Genomic DNA, 5,476 nt, shown 5'->3' with positions numbered 1-5,476 from the left:
CCCCCCCCCCCCCCCCCGTACCGGGCAGAGGGCCCGGCCTAAGCGCAGACCGGAAGGGAGCCATCTGAATCCTTCTGAATCCTTCTGAATGCTCTCCAGGAGCTCCCTCTGGAGGAAGAAGTAAGGTAGTGAGCCCCTGTATCCCCCGGGGGTGTCCATACTGGCACATTTTGCTATGTTCTTTCTTGCTGTGTCACTCTCTCTTCCCCCAACTGCTATACCACCCTCTCCCACAAAGGCCCACCTCTGTAGGACATCCCAATCATCAGAAAATGAAAATGCACTTTTGCATTTCAGAGCGCAGCTCCTATAGGAGTGATGTTGAAATGGCAAAACAGAAGACCGTTTTCATTAAAACACACATTCAGGCTCTGCTGTGCGGATTAAATTAGGAAAACCATTTTGACGAGGGAGGCTCAGCGTGGAGCAGACTTCTCAGTAAATTAGCAGAGAAGTGTGGGTTAAAGTTCCGGGTCCCCGGATGTAACAAGAAAGCAGAGATGGCTGTATTCACTGCGAGTGAGAGGGGGGACAAACGAGCCGTGCTGCCGAAGCTTACTGGCTGGAAAGGCAGCTCTGAATGTTTCATAGGCTTGGGGAGGGTGAAACTGTGAATGATGATTACCAGAGCTGTAGAGGGCCGTGGTGCCTGGAGGGAACTGCCAGTAGGAGCTCTGTCTAAACAGACTTCTGCTCCCAGTGGCCTTTGCCTCATTCTGGGCCTCAGCTTCTAAGGGGACAGTGCAGGGCAGTGGCCAGGAGCCAGCAGACCAGGCTTCCAGCCCTGACTCTGCTAGAGCTCATCCTGTAGGCTTGTCCTCACGGTTTTGCCACTGAGCTTTGGGCCCTTCATCTGCCAGATACTGCATGGATACCTGACATGTTCTGAGGCCACCCAACATTATTGGAACTCTTCCTCTGTTTGGAGAATTTGCATCCTGAATCCTTCCTTCTCAAGGTAGAAGCCAGAAGCTTACTTGCCCAGTCGGCCTACAGTTGGGTTGAGGCATGGGGCCTGAGCTCTTCCAATCAGGAAGGACTAGAGCAATGGGAGCAAGTGCAAATGTGTAGAAGCCTTTTTCTGGGGAGCATGGTGGTAGAGAGTGGGCCACAGGGCAGAGTCCCAGGGCCCAGGGCCCAGTGTTAGTGGGGTGAGCTGTGAGGTCTGGTCCTGTCATCATCATCACCATCATCATTATCATCATCAGCAGCAATCAAATCTCTGCTGGAGCAACTGGCCACAGCGTGCTTTGGGGGTGCTTCTGGCTTCCGGGACATGGACTTTGTGCAAATTAGCCAAGGGCACCCCCTTCCAGACATTTTACTGACATCTGCTGGGAAATTGCTATGATATAGAAATCTAGTACCTGGTATAACAAATATACAAACCTGTCTAGGGTGTGAATGGCGCCCCTTCAAAAGCCATGCTGTGCGGTATGCAACCTGCGCAACTGAACTTGGTGGCCCTTCAGGCCTGACCCTTTGGGCTTTGTGGAGATTCTGTTAGGGACTTAATTTCCTTTAGTAATTGCTTTTTCTACTTAAGCTACCTGAGATGCGGTCTGGTGTTTGACTAAGAACCCGATTGGTACAAATAGGGATAATGACACGTGCCTCATAGGCTAACTGCCAGCTGACCAATTGAGGTAAGAGTCTCCCAGGGGCATAAAGACTTCTGTTACTCTGTGGCTTTGTGCTTAATTTATTCATTTTTTAGAGGAACATGGGAAACGGGATCTGATTCACCCTGTCTTCCTTCCTTATTCCAGAAACCTATTTGTTTATTTTGTTCTAGTTGTCAGGGTCACAGTTCATGGTTAAATAGAGGAATCACAAAGATGGAAATGAGAGTGTGTGTTATAAATATTCCAGTGGGGAGACTTGTGGGAAAAATGGCTGTGCTGGGTCTTATTGGTGCACTGCTCGGTCTCCTATTATTACAAGGAGGGATGACATCAGCCTGTGTATCATTAGTCTGATGGGTGAGTGAGTGTGTGTGTGTGTGTGTGTGTGTGTGTGTGTGTGTGCACACGTGCATGTCTGGTGCAGATAAAGTGATCAGTTTTGAGGTTTTCCAGAATTGTCCAGATTTGAGATGTCTTGTCCTCATTTATTAGGCTATTTCTGGGCCCATGTTTTTTGGTTAGGCCCTGTGGGGCTGCCCTTTAAGGTCACAGCCGCCCATGCCCAGGGTGTAAAGAGGAGGGGAAAAATGAGCAGGGCCTCCCCAGGGAATAATTCTCTCCCCATCAATAGCTGGAAATGTGCGTTTGACTCGATCCTCAGTTCTTCAAACCTGAAAGGAGGAAAGAAGCTGTTTGCTTATTTCCCACATCCCCTTCCCCTCCGGTGCCCGAAGCAGGGAGGGGAGAGGAGGGCGGGCTGGGAGGTCGGGGCAGGCTGGTACCTGCCCACCGGTCTGATTTCGAGGCCCTCTGTCCAAATCAGCCACCCTTGTTTGCTGCCTGGGGCCTGACATCGTTTTGCTGGGGACTTTCTTTCCACCTCGAGCAAGGAGCAAGGGCTTCAGAGGCCGGAAGAGGGAGCCTGTGAGTCGTGTTTGCCCCTGGTGGCTCCTATCAGGGTTTGGACAGAGGGGAGGGCAGAGGGGAGAGAAGGCGTCCACATCCTGAAGGGCAGTGGTGGGGGGAAGAGGCACCAGGAGAAGGGGAGGGGGAGCAATGGAGGGGTTGGGAGGTAAGGCACCTGCATACAAACATCCTGGATTCCAGAATCTGTCCCTGGTCTCTAGGGGCCTCTGACCCTCTGCATGCAGGTTGCATTTCCCTCCTGCAGGAACTTCTGACTCCCTGCTCCTGTCTGAGTGACAGACTTTTCAGATGAGGGGAACTGGCCGAGGAGGCCTCCCTGTCTTGCTCTCACTTTCCCTTCAGAAGCCCTCCCTCCACCCGGCTCTCAGAAGGGAAACCGCACACAAAGGGGAAACCCAGTCGTGTCTGTTTCTGGAAATGCTCCGAGGAGCCTCAGGCAGGAAGGGCTGGGGAGGTTCCCAGGACAAGAGGATGGGGTCTGCGGAGAGCTGTGCCAGAACAGGGCAGGGACCGCTGCGGGACTGCAAGTGGAGACCTGTGCTCCCCTCGGGAAGTGCAGGCCCTGGGCTCAGGTGAAGAGGCCTGAGACGAGAGACAGTCTGACTTCCTGTTGGTTCATTACTGATCTCCTGTCACATCTCCAGGGTTTCAAAATAAATCAGGGCCTTTTCTACACAGACTCCTGTTTCTCTGGCCCCAAGTTGCTGTAGGTCATCGGGTGGGGGGCTGGGCGGGCAGCAGGCAGCTATAAGCCACCAAGCTGGGTTTCGTGAAGGTGTCCCAAGTCATCTTTTTCACTTGTCCCCCAGTCCCCCCGTACAGTCCTCCTTCCACAGTCATATGAAGATATATAATATAGTCTCCTTTTCACAAATCAGATGGAAGTGACCCAAGGGACGGGTCATCTAGAAAGCCCTCCTTCCATGCAGGAATCTCCTCATTCCTTTTTTTTTTTTGCTGTACGTGGGCCTCTCACTGTTGTGGCCTCTCCTGTTGCGGAGCACAGGCTCCGGACACGCAGGCCCAGCGGCCATGGCTCACGGGCTCAGCCGCTCCGCGGCATGTGGGATCTTCCCGGACCGGGGCACGAACCCGTGTCCCCTGCATCGGCAGGTGGACTCTCAACCACTGCGCCACCAGGGAAGCCCTCTCCTCATTCTTGAAAGCCGATATTAAACCCTTCCAATGACGGAGAGCTCCCTCCCTCTCGAGGGACCTCATTCCCCTTTAGGACAACTCTACTTGTTAGGAAATCATCTTCCTTCCTTTGGACACTCAGCTGTCTCCTGGAATCTCTCTCCTGTTGGTTTGAGTTGGCCAAATGTTTGGTAAGATCCTTCCTCTCTCTGACAGATCTTTAGAAGTTCCAAGGCCTGTTCTAATGTATCTTAAGCCTTCTCCAGGGTAAGATGCACCTGCTTCTCTGGCCTGTCCTCAGTAACTTCATTCCCCTTCCTGTCCCTCCCCCTCTACCGAAGTCCCCTTTGCTATCAGCACCCCAATGCTGGGGTCTGAGGGGCAGACTGTGTCCTGCGTGACTCTGTGAAACACCTGCCTGGCCAGGACTAGAGGCAACTTGACTCACATGAGGAGCTCAGGAGCCCCCAGAGGTCAGGGCCCAGCGGGCCCACTTCCCTACCTCTTCCCCATGTTCACCTCTGGCCCTCAGTGGACACCGAGCCCCAGAATGAGGACCCGATGATGCTAGAATACATGTGCTGAAGGGAACCCCGACAGGCAGCTGCCCTCGTATTCCTTGCACCGGGCCATCCCCTCATGCCCTGAGTCAACCGTGAGCTCGGGCCTCTCCAAGCTGCAGGGTAGCCAAGGGACACTGACTTTACTAGATCCTGCGGAAAACGCAAGTAATGTTCAAGATGATATTTTTATATGAAGACAAATACATATATATTATGTAATAGAATGCAGAAGCATGAATTTCAAAGCCACTACCTGAGATTTCAGAGGAGTATCACACTCCGGGAAGGTGGCTTCAGGCTATTTCTTTAGAATTCAGTTCCCAGTCCCCCAGAGGGCTGGCTCCCTTGGCTGAGGGGTGTTTAAGTTGGGTAGAAAACTTGGAGAGGCTCCAAGTTCCTGAGTTTCTTGGAGAAACTCAGTCTCCTTCGCTATTATAATGAGGCAACGGAGGACCAAGGTAGGGAAGCGATTAGTCTGAGGACACACAGCTTGGAGTCCAGACTTGAAACCCAGATCTGTTCTTTTGCCTGGAATGAGAAATGCTGCATTGGGTTTATAAGAATGCTTACCACGGCAAGAAAGGGGATCTGATCACAGAAAAGTGTCTTGGGCTTAACCCTTGGTTATACAGAAAACGCAGTGCAGAGACCAATTTTACTCAGAGAGTCTGTGCTCCAGGTTCTGAGTAGAGTCGACACCATTCAATGACAGCAATATATTTTCTTACCTCCCTCAGGGCCTAGCATTCTGTTTGGGAAAGAGGATCAGGTGAACGAGGAAGAGAAGTCCAACTCCAGTGCCAAGGAATAAAAAGGAAGAACGCTGAGACGGTAGCAAGGCCAGCCAGAGGCTGTTCTGGAATCCAAGCCAGGGAACTGGTAGGACTGATGTGTTAAAATGGTCAGCAACCCTTCGACTCTCACTTGCTCACACACAACAGGCTGTACCTGCACATGTAAAAACACACACACACACACACACACACCTCACACTTGGAGTCATAGATACCCAAAAGTTTATGATCAAGCAGAGCCTCACACGATGTAGGGGACCACTGACGATCTGACCTCGCCACCACACAACCACCCACTGTCACCTGCAGTGACAATGCAAAAGGGAATCAACCTGAACCAGGGAATTGAGTAAGTGTGGCTTTCTTTTACTTAAAATGCTGTCCCTCACATTATTAAATAAGGGTCAAAGATTTGTGTTTTTTATAAAGG

Source organism: Lipotes vexillifer, unplaced genomic scaffold, assembly GCF_000442215.2.
Source record: "Lipotes vexillifer unplaced genomic scaffold, Lipotes_vexillifer_v1.1 scaffold36, whole genome shotgun sequence".
Classification (NCBI taxonomy): Eukaryota; Metazoa; Chordata; class Mammalia; order Artiodactyla; family Lipotidae; genus Lipotes; species Lipotes vexillifer.
Note: the sequence above shows the minus strand (reverse complement) of the source record.